Source organism: Schistocerca cancellata, chromosome 1, assembly GCF_023864275.1.
Source record: "Schistocerca cancellata isolate TAMUIC-IGC-003103 chromosome 1, iqSchCanc2.1, whole genome shotgun sequence".
NCBI classification, from domain to species: domain Eukaryota; kingdom Metazoa; phylum Arthropoda; class Insecta; order Orthoptera; family Acrididae; genus Schistocerca; species Schistocerca cancellata.
The window spans coordinates 816,973,589-816,987,369 of NC_064626.1; the positions used below are offsets into that span (position 1 = coordinate 816,973,589).

Below are 13,781 nucleotides of genomic sequence, written 5' to 3' on the forward strand. Positions count from 1 at the left end.
CACCGTGATGTTTATCGAGCTTCTCTTTACTCTCCTGAGGCGTTTAGCCTTCCATAAAGTAATGTTTAATCACCACACGAAATTCTTTTCCGTCCATTGTTTGACAATCACTCGACTTCCTTGATTCACACGAATGCCACACAAAGAAGTAGACCAATATGGCTGAAACTTGGTGTGCGTTCTTTCCAAATGTGCTACTAACTAAACATGACCTTTATACGAGTCGGTGGTGCCATCTCTCGGACTTTGTACGGACTTTTCAAACGCCCCTCGTACATGGCTCATGATTCGTCTGACCCACGCCAAAAATGCTATTTTTTTCTAAACACTTGGCTATCTGGAGCTCCCAATTATGTCACTTTCATTTCTCGTCAAGCCTTGCGTATACGATAAATTTGGAGAAAATCGGTGATGACGAGTAGGCACGGACCACTTATAAGAGACGATAAAGGATTATGCGGCCTCTGTACGCGCCCTGATCTCTCTTATCATATTCTCAGGAGCACTACGTGAGGTGTGCGATGATGGCAGCATAATGCTTTCTCAGTCTTCTTCGAACAGAAGTTCTCTAAATTTACCCAAAAGCGTGTCGCTAGAACTACACCATCTTTCATCTAAGGATGTCTATTCAAGCTGTTAAGCCTGATTCCAAACACTGGAACAATATAGCAGAATTGGTTGCTCCCAGCATCTTTTATGCGATTCCTTTTCCAGCTGCACCGCAATTTTAGTGAACCGTTACAACAAAGATTTCCATCCGTCTTCCATAATACCGATTTCACGTGATCGTCGCATTTCGTATCACTTCTCAGTATTACTCCTAGATACTCTGAAAGGTCAGAAGCCTTCTGGCTTGCCTCCTTTCATTTATATGCTAAATTCATCCGTCCCTTGTCACGACTGGCTATAAAATGACTTTTATCTTAATAATATGAATAATTATATATGTGATTGGAGAGAGGGAGATCGATTTTGATTGAGACTTTACTTTAAGTCGTAACTGGTACCTGAAATTTGGTTGCTGCCTCCTTAACTGAGCAGCTCCTGTACCAGTTGGCGACGTATTATAATTTGGAGGAAGTTATTGTTCTTTAAGATTTAAATTACCATTCTGTTGGTTACTTGGCCGTATTGCGGATAGCTTTGAGACCATGTTTTCGTAGAGTAACATACCTAAGTGGTCACTGTTGTAAGTAAATAAGATCAAACAGCAATCTGCTTTTCGTGAGGAAAGGAGATTGCTTGGCACACAAACTTCCTTCAAACTACACGTCCTGCTACATCAAAATTGGTCAGCGAAGTTCAGCACCATACTATTGTACACTAACATAACCAATTACTGTAATTAAGAAATTATGATAGGTTGTTATGTATTGAATGAAAACTATAGAGAATGCATTTCTTTTCCTGTATTTTAGTGAACTTCGTACACTTACAATTCTGTCGATTGACAGACGGCGACGACAATGAAGTTCACCTCCTTATCCAAAAACAAGATATTTCTATTCTTCACTTCCGGAGAATTTGTGTTCATAAAAGTTTGGCAACTCTTGCACATACTTTACTTGGTTTTATCACTAAAATATCAATTTTCATTAAATGTAAGAATACGTTCTGAGCGACGACCTAGCAACACGCCCTCTTTCCACAAAATACAGAATTAACAGTCCTCTTTTTTTTGTGTCCATACTCAAAGATTCAAGATGCAGGGGTTGCGCGCTAAAGAGTTTCTTGCTGTCCAACTGCGCTTCACTTGGTATTTACTTACATTACTGAGCTTCTCATAATAAAATCAGACACAAATTAGTTTTAAAAACAGGGCAGTCAGGCTCTCATAGCATTACATGGCGACAGGCAGGACACTTCAGTTTCGTCATTTAAAAGTCTCATGTCGTCATTTAATGCTGGGAAATGTACTTTATGAAACTGCAGTGGTTGTCGGTCGAGGCTTGTACTTTCATTCTAAGAATGCGTGAGAACCGCTCAGTTCGCATAAAACTCTGAAAGTGACAGGGAGGCTTTGTTCCAGCTTGCGCGTGTCAAGGAGCGACCTGACAGGGCTCCTCTGTCAATCAAGTTGAGACGGCGTTCGCGGTATTCGACACGTTTCGGCTCTGTTGAAGGCTGAGGGCGGTTATCTCAAGTGCTGGCTGCCGCCTAGAATTAATGGTGAGAAATCACAAGTCTTGGAATGTGTGGGGCTACGCGGTGAGAGGGGAACCCTCGCGAGGTTGTAGTGACGTTGGTCAGGCCTCTGGGAATTCAGAAATCACCTACTGACGTCAGACGGGAATTTCTAGAGCAAAGTAGCGAGGAAGATGTGCTCCGATTAGCCTCCGTCCGCAGATGTTTTGTGGTGGGAATTTATTAAACGTAGCAGTTTTCACGATATTGGCGGAAGAGAGCAATAATGTCATTGATTGGCGGTTGTGGCCGGAACGGTGAAAACAGCTGAGTCGGAGACAGGGACACGTGAAGACGGACACTCTTGATTTGCATGTGGAAGGTGAATGGTCGCTGGTTGTAGACCTCAGGGATTTTGAGGTAAACTGTGGTTGGGGCTTCAAGGTGTCCGAGTCCTGAGGCAAACATTCAGGTACTTCACATGCGATCTAGCACGGCCGACTTACCGCCATAGTAGACTAGTGGGAGTATGCATCAGCACCGGCGATAGGTGAGCATTGATGTTTGCAAAGGGGACGTACCGTAGCCACAGTACCGTTAAGCACGATTCCAATGATAGTACTGTTTTCGTTCATTACTGAGTCAACCACTGGAGTAACTAAAACAATTGGTGGGTTGCATTCGTATCAGTGATTGAATGTGCAGGTATGATGCGTTAGTGGTCTCCCAATTGCTTCATACCTTTATTGCAATCACTTTTTGTGACAGTCACTTTGGTAAGTCTTTTGCTACGTCATTGCTTTTAACATAATATACCATAAATTTAATTTTATTTGTATTTCATTAGAAGTAACCTGTAGTTTCCTTCAATTAATTGTTATTATTATCTGTCGATCGAGTAAAAATGCAATTCAGTAAGATTTTATAGCAATTCCCCACCTTATGATTCCATGTTATGGTCGTTTTTGAGATAGCTATTCCGTCGGCAATTAAAATTTTCATCGGTTGCAAAGCGGTGCGTGACGGAGTCTGGATAGTTTCATCATTCCCGTACGATTTCACATTCACACACCATGGGGTTTTGCAACTTACGCAGTGTGACCTGATCGAGATGTTCACCACTGATCTTGTAATTAGGTACTCTCGAGTTCTTTGTCTGTGTTACAACCTTTATCTTCCATTTATGCATACCTAAAGAGTGCTGCCCCTCATTGCAGCAAGTGGAAATTTTATCCAAGTCTTTCGGCATTTCCCCACGGTCGTCCAACGACGACGCTTCCCTGTACGCAACAGCATCGTCAGCCGTTTTATAGTGCAGCTGACCTGCGTGTTAAACCTCTTACGTATACTGAGACTTTAGCGGGAGTGCTACTCTTCCTTGAGACGGGCCCGGTCTTATTTTCGTTTCTGTAGAATGTTAACTGTTCGAGTCTAACATGCTCGGTTCTGAAGTTAAAATCTTCTGGGTTATTAGGCCGCGTCATGTTTCTTCTAAAATGATCGACGTTTCGAGCCCTCTGCTGGGATCTTCCTCAGGATCTTCTGGTGTCCACTACTGTGTAGAAGATCATGAGGAAGATCCCAGCAGAGGGGTCGAAACGTCGATCATTTTAGAAGAAACATGACGCGGCCTAATAACCCAGAAGATTTTAACTTCAGTAATAATGGCCACGAAAGCCTGCAGACTTTAATGCTGGGTTCTGTTAGTTAAATATTAGTCGAGCCAATCGCGTATCAGCTCTTATTCCATTATTAGATAGCGAGTCAGACAAATCTCGAGGTGTACGAGTACACATTACTAGAGTAGCTCTGACGAAACTTGAAACATTGTATTACAGTGTGAGGAACGTGAAACGCGGTCGCCACTGTAACCTTGTGGCGCGCCTTGCGCAACAGCAGAGCGAGAAGCGAGCCGCAGACGCAGCGGAACCGGTTATCGCCCGCAGCAGTGACCGCCAGCGTCCTGGCAGACGAGGTTGGGTCACCCGCCTGCCCACGGCCCACCAGCTATTGGCCCCGCTCCCTGCTACGCTCCGTACGCAACCTCTGCTGCGCGTGTGTGCTGAAAACACAAAGCAGTTTATACTGTATAACCATCCCAGATTCATTGGGAGAGTCCTTAGGAAATGTAGTCCATCAACAAAGGAGGTGGCTTACAAAACACTCGTTCGGCCTATACTTGAGTATTGCTCATCAGTGTGGGATCCGTACCAGGTCGGGTTGACGGAGGAGATAGAGAAGATCTAAAGAAGAGCGGCGCGTTTCGTCACAGGGTTATTTGGTAACCGTGATAGCGTTACGGAGATGTTTAGCAAACTCAAGTGGCAGACTCTGCAAGAGAGGCGCTCTGCATCGCGGTGTAGCTTGCTGTACAGTTTTCAAGAGGGTGTGTTTCTGGATGAGGTATCGAATATATTGCTTCCCCCTACTTATACCTCCCGTGGAGATCACGAATGTAAAATTAGAGAGATTCGAGCGCGCAAGGAGGCTTTGAGACAGTCGTTCTTCCCGCGAACCGAACGCGATTGTAACAGGAAAGGGAGGTAACGACAGTGGCACGTAAAGTGCCCTCCGCCACACACCGTTGGGTGGCTTGCGGAGTATAAATGTAGATGTAGATAACAACTCGTGCACCCGGTTGCTGACCAGTATAACACACAGAAGGGTCGAAAATAAAACTGATGGTCAGTTAGATGACGGTCGGTCCTGCTTCAGGAAAGATAGAAGCACCAGAGGGGCAGCAGCTAAGCGCGGATGCAACAAGAGTGATGGAAGTCACAAACCCCCTCCTCAACCCTCCAAAAACCAGTCGTGTCCTAACCCAGGTTAGAGGAAACACAGTTACAGGTCAGTCTGCAATTTCCGAGTGCTCCAGAGTAAATGCAGGAAGACAAACTTCCAGTGAAGGCAGGTAGACTGCTTGCATCAGCATCGACGAGAGTCACGGGTTTTGGATTTCGAAAGGATGCTAGCAGCAGGAGACACAAGGAACTCTGGGGTCTGATTAACATTATTTATCTGCAATATGTCTAAGTACTACATTGAAGGATAGTTCTAAACATTAGAAAAAGCAAAGGATGCAACTAGCTGCACAACGGAAGTCAGTCTCTGAGTCCGTGGGGGAAGGCTAACAGAAACAGCAATCACTTGCAGCATTTTAAAGTACGAACTTTGAGAGTAGTACGTCAAGTGAGAAAAACAGATTTGTCGGAGCTTACCTGAAGTTGGCAACGAGCGACACGGAGTTGGTGCTCCAACGGTCTGACTGACAACTTCTTCTAATACAAAAAAAACTTGGGGTTTTAAAGGATTGTGGTACTTATTTCTTCCACCCTGTTGTCGGCCCACCACTCCCCGGGAGTTCGCAGGTTTCGTTCAATCTGACGAGTGGCTCTGGACCTCCATGGGTATATCCGGCCTATCGCAACCAGGCAACCAGATTCCTCCCCTTCACCTACTCAGTAGGTAGGTATGTTCCTCGCCTTTACATCAATAAACTCGAAGTTTGGTAGCAACAGCGTTCAGCTGAAAGCTAAACTTCACTGACCTTCCTATTATGACCAGCAATAAGAGTGTTTCACGTCACTTGGCCCCGCCCAGACGCCGCTCGTGAGTAGTGATAGCTGTTGTAGCACTCTAACCAATGTGAACTCATTGACGTTGTGGTTCTCAGGAACAAGTATCAAGCTTGTTGCCTCTGCTAAGACATGCCCTTTTGTGAACATATTCTATTACGACCCCTTGAAACAGCGTCTAGGCAGTGGATGGAGTTACCAGTTAATTCTCTGAAGTGAAACTTGTCCCCTGGGACAGCTGCCCAGAGTATCTGCAATTCGCAGGCCTCTAGCGTTACTGTTTATCTCCAGTAATCTACACGCTAACACATTTACCTACCCTCTGCATTGTGTCACTGATTTCCTGTTCTGGAGCGCCCTCGTTGGCTTCCACCAGCCTTAATCTTAGCAATGTACAAGTCAATACGTCGTCAATATATGACGAAACTAATGATGGTTTGAGGTTTGCCTAAAAATGTTATTGGAAAGGCGAAGAGTATGTGGTATGCAATAGAATAGTTAATTCACAGAATAAAATTAAAATCATATAGTTATTCATGAAGGAAGTGACTGGTCAGCAGCACAAGGTCGACAATACAGGGTGTCCTGCTCAAACCTCCCTGATTTCAAGGACTCAGGACAGAAAAACTACAGTAGATACGACAGTGAAAAATGCACCACGTTGTAGAGCATCTCAAATAATTTATATTCCTGCGTCATAAGTGCCAAACAACGTCGCCAGAGTGCAGCATGCTCGTATAAAGTGATAATGGCGACTCCACAGTAGCGTGCGCAAGCGGAAACAAAATCGCCGATTACTGTGCAAAGAAATTATCGTCGTGTGTATGAATGTGATCCACCTGATTTGAAAACAATTAAGGAATGGTATAGGAAATTTCTGGCAACAGGAAGTGTTCTGAAACATTCTGGCGGTGCACGTTACGGAGTTTCAGAAGAGACAGTGGAGGACATCAGACAAACGTTTCTCAGAAGCCCAAGTAAGTCAATTCCTCAAGCATCTTGGCAACTTGATGTACCTTGATCAACATTGCATCGTGTAGTACACCAGCGTCTTCGTATGTGTGCTTACGAAGTGCAAATTCTGCAACATCAGACGCCGAACGACAAACCACACCGACAACAATTTGCTACGGATATGCTGCAGCGCATTAATATGGATGCCAGCTTCCTGGAAAGATGTTTATTCTCAGATGAGGCAACCTTTCAACTATCAGGAAGGGTTAATAGGCATATTGTTCGGATTTGGGGTTCACAAAATCCCCACGTTGTCATTGAACACGTTCGTGACAGCCCTAAACTAAACGCCTGGAGCGGGCTAATGCACGACAGGATTGTTGGACCGTTCTTCTTTGAGGAACAGACAGTAAATGGGTCAGTGTATCTGGACATGTTGGAGCAGTTTGTGTACCCTCAGATACAAGACTTGCAACCCAACATCATTTTTCACCAAGATGGAGCTACACCGCATTGGTCAACGGCTGTTCGCAAGTTCCTGGATAGGAAATTTCCCAATCGTTGGATCGGACGTGGAGGACCCATTGCCTGGCCACAACGTTCACCCGACATTACGCCGCTTGATTTCTTCATTTGGGGATTTGTGAAGGACCGCGTGTATGCGACCAAAGTGGACGATATTCCTACGTTGCAACATCATATCACTAATGCGATTGCAAAAATAACAGAGGAAATCTTACAAAGAACTTTGCAAGAAACGGAATATAGATTCGATATTCTTCATGCCACAAATGGTTCACATGTAGAGGTGTATTGATGACAAATAAATAAATTCTTTGAGATGCTCTACAATGTGGTACATTTTTCTTTGTCGTATCTACTGTGGTTTTTTTCCCTGGCTCTTTGAAATCAGGGAGGTTTGAGTGGGACACCCTATATAAAATTAGTTCGTAGTAAAAATGTTTCTGTTACGATAAGTCAGATATATGTACAGCATTCAACTATCACTTTCTGAGCATTGCTAGTGAATTAAAAAAAAAATTTGGTTTCTCAGGGAACCATATAACTATCTTGGAAAATGCCTTTTCGAGACTGATGTCTGAAAAACTCCTCTGTGATATTGACAATGGGGAGATTGAGTAAATAATTAAATCACTGAAGACTAAGGACACTCGTGGATGTCATGTAGTACCTAGCAAAATATTAAAGTACTGTGCTGCACTTGTTAGCCTTGTATTTAGACATATTTGTAATTTTTCATTTAAGAATGGTCAGTTTCCTGAACGATTAAAGTGCTCAGTAGTAAAGCCGCTTTATAAATATGGAGAAAGGGATAATGTAACCAATTTTTGGCCCATTTCTATGCCATCGGTGTTTGCTAAAGTCATCGAAAAGGCTGTATATGTAAGGATAATTCATCATTTTATTTCACATAATTTGCTATCGAATTTATAGTTCTGTTTTAGAAGTGGTTTAATAACTGAAAATGCTATATTCTCATTCCTTGGTGAGGTACCAGATGGATTAAACAAAAGGTTTCGAACGCTAGGCATCCTTTTTGATTTAACTAACACGATTGATTGTGTTGACCAGAAAATATTGCTCCAGAAGTTGGACATCATGGAATGCGGAGAGTATTTCACAACTGGTTCACCTCTTACTTTAATAATGGACAGCAAAAGGTCATTCTCCAGTGTTGATAATGTGCTGCAGGGATCAGTGCTGGGGCCACTCCTGTTCCTTATTTGTACAGGGTGTTACAAAAAGGTACGGCCAAACTTTCAGGAAACATTCCTCACACACAAAGAAAGAAAATATGTTATGTGGACAGGTGTCCGGAAACGTTTACTTTCCATGTTAGAGCTCATTTTATTACTTCTCTTCAAATCACATTAATCATGGAATGGAAACACACAGCAACAGAACGTACCAGCGTGACTTCAAACAATTTGTTACAGGAAATGTTCAAAATGTCCTCCGTTAGCGAGGATACATGTATCCACCCTCCGTCGCATGGAATCCCTGATGCGCTGATGCAGCCCTGGAGAATGGCGTATTGTATCACAGCCGTCCACAATACGAGCACGAAGAGTCTCTACATTTGGTACCTGGGTTGCGTAGACAAGAGCTTTCAGATGAAAGTCAAGAGGGTTGAGGTCAGGAGAGCGTGGAGGCCATGGAATTGGTCCGCCTCTACCAATCCATCGGTCACCGAATCTGTTGTTGAGAAGCGTACGAACACTTCGACTGAAATGTGCAGGAGCTCCATCGTGCATGAACCACATGTTGTGTCGTACTTCTAAAGGCACATGTTCTAGCAGCACAGGTAGAGTATCCCGTATGAAATCATGATAACTTGCTCCATTGAGCGTAGGTGGAAGAACATGGGGCCCAATCAAGACATCACCTACAATGCCTGCCCAAACGTTGACAGAAAATCTGTGTTGATGACGTGATTGCACAATTGCGTGCGGATTCTCGTCAGCCCGCACATGTTGATTGTGAAAATTTACAATTTGATCACGTTGGAATGAAGCCTCATCCGTAAAGAGAACATTTGCACTGAAATGACGATTGACACATTCGCCACGGCTATTGCCCCGTGCTAATCCATACATCAAATGGGCATCTGCCAACTCCGCATTTGTAAACATTGCACTGACTGCAAAACCACGTTCGTGATGAACACTAACCTGTTGATGCTACGTACTGATGTGCTTGATGCTAGTACTGTAGAGCAATGAGTCGTATGTCAACACAAGCACCGAAGTCAACATTACCTTCCTTCAATTGGGCCAACTGGCGGTGAATCGAGGAAGTACAGTACATACTGACGAAACTAAAATGAGCTCTAACATGGAAATTAAGCATTTCGGGACATATGTCCACATAACATATTTTCTTTATTTATGTGTGAGGAATGTTTCCTGAAAGTTTGGCCGTACCTTTTTGTAACACCCTGTATAAATGATATCCCCTCTAGTATTAAAAGTGATCCTAAAGTATTTCTGTTTTCTGATAACACTAGATTGTTAGTAAAGGATGTTGTGTGAAATGTTGGCACTGCTTCAACTAGAGCAGTTCAAGACATAAATAAGTTCATGGCTTGTAGAGAATAACCTAACGCTAAATCACAGTAAGACTCAGTTTTTACCGCTTTTAAAACACAATTCAACAAAACCCGACGTTTTAATTCACAGAACGTGCATATGATTAGTGAAATTGAACAGTTCAAATTTCTAGATGTTAGGATAGATAGTAAGCTTTCGTGGAAAGCCAACATTCAGGATCTGGTTCAAAGGCTTAAACTGCCATTTTTATTACTCGAACGGTATCTGAAGTATGTATGTATGTATTAAACCGGGGACCTAGAAACGACGGAGAGGCTTCGTCTCGCCGTATTCCTCAGTGGTTCACGACCCCCCAACAGGCCACAGCAGTCAACCCACCCCACCGCCGACCCACACCGAGCCCAGGGTTATTGTGTGGTTCGTCCCCCAGTGGACCCCCCCGGGAACCTCTCATACCAGACGAGTGTAACCCCAAATGTTTGCGTGGTAGAATAATTATTGCATACTCATATGTGGAAATAGTGTTTGCACAGTAGTCGCCAAAACAGTGTAACTGACGCGGAATATGGGGAACCAGCCCGCATTCGTCGAGGTAGATGGAAAACCGCCTTAAAAACCATCCACCGGCTGGCCGGCACACCGGACCTCGACACCAATCCTCGGGGTGGATTCGTGCTGGGGACTGGCACGCCTTCCCACTCGGGAAGCAGTGCGTTAGAAGGTATATCTTCCCATTCTCATAGGATATTTTTGGCCCATAAACAGCCTGTTTCAGACAGTAAGTGGTGTAAGTTTGCGAACCTCTTGTCGATCCCTTTTCATTAGTCTGGGTATTCTGACATTGACCTCTCAATAAACATATTATTTACTGTCGTTTCTTCTGAACAATATCAGCTTAATCAGCTTATTCCCAAGAATTAACAGCTTTCACTCAGTTGATACTAGGCAGAAATCCAATTGCATTTGGATCGCGCTTTGTTGACTCTGGTGCAGAAAGGTGTGCAGTATACTACTGCGTCCATTTACAATAAGCTACCACAAGAATTCAAAAATCGAAACTGAAGAGTTTCCTCGTGGTCATTCCTTCTAATCCGTCGAGAAGTTCCTTGAAAAACTAAGCTGATTCCTATGTTATATTGTTGGTTGCGTTTACATAAACTGATGGCTTGACTTTATTTTTGGTTCATAAACATTTTATTTTATCTCTTATTACTTTCATGTTGTAATGTCACGTGCTGACAGGTTCCATGACCTTGGAGATTTGCTCCTCACTTCGGTCCTACGGAACCTGACGTGGGGAAAAAAAGAAAAAAACACCGTAGTTGTTTTCATAAATATCACTAAAAAGGGACCACAACATGCGACACTGAACTGTTTATATTTAACGCTTAAGTGTTTATAGTTTGACAAAAACAATCTGATCAAAATCATACGGACACCTATTAGTGAACACTGATATGTTGTGTGTCCGTTCTTCGCCATTGCGTCGAAATGAACTCTGCTGGGGAAACTTTCAGTCACGTTTCTGAATGACTGTGGGAGAATGGCGATCCATTCTTGCTCAAGAGCAGAAACCAGAGAGGTAGTGATGTTGGACTGTGGGGTCTGGAGCGAAGCCGACGTCCTAACTCATCCAAAAGGTGTTCCATTGAGTTCAGGTCAGGACTGTGGGGAGGCCAGTCCATTCCACAAACCATTGTCTCACAGTAGCTACTTTGGCAGACTGCATTGTCATGCTGAGACGGTCATCCTCTCTCAATTCTCCCTCTACTGTACGCAGTACATAATGCTCTAGGATGTGTTCCTGACCTTCTGCAATAAGCGTTTTCTTTAGCGCAATAAGGGAACCACACGTTAAAAACAAAAAACACCCTCACAAGGTAAAGCCAGTTCCCCCTCCATACTTCAGTGTTGGCGCACGCGCGATGGTAGGTAGAGTTTTCCGGTCATTCGCCAAATCCAAACTCCTCCAAGGGATTGCCACAGGGTACAGAGGGCTTCATAATTCCAAATCACTCGTTTCCAGTCTTCACATCACTCCTTAGACGACATCAGGCGTGGCTCACCCCATTCTTTTTCGTCCATAAGCACAGTCATTGTGCTAGCTGGACTGAGGGTAACACTTTGGAGCCCACGAGTGCTTCTCTCCACTGATTCATGTATTTTTTTTTTTTATTTTTATAACCACCTTCCGCAATGCTCGACGGTCGCTGCCTGTCAGTACATGACGTCTGCCTGGTCTCAGTGGTTGTTCCTTCGCTCTTCCACGTCACAGCCATATCACCGTCAGTCGACATGTATTTGTTACACAGGTTCAAATGGTTCAATTGGCTCTAAGCACTATGGGACTTAACATCTGAGGTCATCAGTCCCCTAGAATTAGAACTACTTAAACCTAACTAACCTAAGGACATCACACACATCCATGCACGAGGTAGGATTCGAACCTGCGACCGTGGCAGCAGCGCGGTTCCAGACTAAAACGCCTAGAACCGCTCAGCCACAGCGGACGGTTTGTTACACAGGTGACATTCAATGTCCAGTTCACGCTCTAAGTCGCTGATCTCTCTTGACCAAGCCGTTCTGCTGTTACTGCTTCGCTACTGACAAACAATACTCCCCGTAATGAGATTTTCACTCTGCAGCGGAGTGTGCGCTGATATGAAACTTCCTTGCAGATTAAAACTGTGTGCCGGACCGAGACTCGAACTCGGGACCTTTGCAGACCTTACTGACAGAAGCAAAGCTGTGAGCACGGGACGTGAGTCGTGCTTGGGTAGCTCAGTAGGTAGAGCACTTGCCCGCGAAAAGCAAAGGTCCCGAGTTCGAGTCTCGGTCCGGCACACAGTTTTAATCTGAGAGGAAATTTCATATCAGCACACACTCCGCTGCGGAGTGAAAATCTCATTCTGGAAACATCCCCTAGGCTGTCTCCGCAGTATCCTTTCTTTCAGGAGTGCTAGTTCTGCAAGGTTCGCAGGAGAGCTTCTGTAAAGTTTGGAAGGTAGGAGACGAGGTACTGGCAAGTAAGCCTGTGAGGATGGGGCGTGAGTCGTGTTGGGTAGCTCAGTTGGTAGAGCATTTTCCCGCGAAAGGCAAAGGTCCCGAGTTCGAGTCTCGGCCCAGCACACAGTTTCAATCTGTCAGGAAGTTTCAGTACTCCCCGTCTCCTTTTATACGGGTGGGTCCGTTTCTTGTGACATCTAGCGGTCCATTCCTCATTGTTTAGGAGCGTCCGGACACTTCCCATCAGATAGTGCATTTCAGTTTACAAATTTCTCAGCTAACTTTCGAAGACTATGTAAGTGAGTAGTCTATACTTGAGCGCGTGTTATCTGCAATACAAACTTGAGAATTTGAACTGACAACCTAAATGTGCTACTGAGCTCATAGCCACATCACTTACATGAAACTGAAAAGAATCATGTATGTGTGAAAACCGATCGTATCCGTCAGCAAATAAATAAGTAAGCCAATAATTTCAGGCTCAGTAGAGTAGGTCAGTGTCTACGGTTTGAAAAAAAAGGTAACAGTATAAAAAAAAGCGAACCAAACTGTAATATCGACCAGTATAAGAATGTAACCGGAAACATACAAAAATTTCTGCTCTGACATATGGCCCTGGTACAATAAAGAAACTAACAGAAACTACATTGCGCAAATGAAACGAAACAACCACGTGTTATGAATCTCAACTGCAAAATGAGGCATTGGCAGAAGCAGCAAGACTCCGCAACCTGCAAAATGAGGTACTGGCAGAAACAGCAAGACTCCGCAACAGTTAAAAAATACTGCTAAAAACTAACTACAGATGGTACAGGGAAGTTGGGTTCATAATCTTGACACAGAATGCCAATGAAACACTTTACTCAACATTTAAGCGCTGAAATTTCAGTTAGGTAGGAACTTATCAAAGAAAACAATTATAGACTCTAATATGAAAATTCGTTTATTTAATAACCTCCATGGTACAGTAAATTAACTCACAAGATCAATAACAGAATAATTATCAAAAACTCGGCAGTGATGATAGTGAAGCGGAGCAACAATACAAGTC

The 13,781-nt window shown here is 43.8% G+C and overlaps 1 protein-coding gene and 1 non-coding gene across 2 annotated transcripts in view; both read left to right on the forward strand.

The window, feature by feature from the left end:
* Nucleotides 1–13,781, forward strand: part of LOC126188164 (trypsin-1-like) — a 142,437-nt gene that overhangs the window by 35,522 nt on the left and 93,134 nt on the right. The gene's annotated exons all lie outside the window — the stretch shown is intronic.
* Trnar-gcg (transfer RNA arginine (anticodon GCG)) lies at nt 12,780–12,853 on the forward strand. Its single transcript has one exon. It is a non-coding gene; the product is annotated as a tRNA-Arg (tRNA).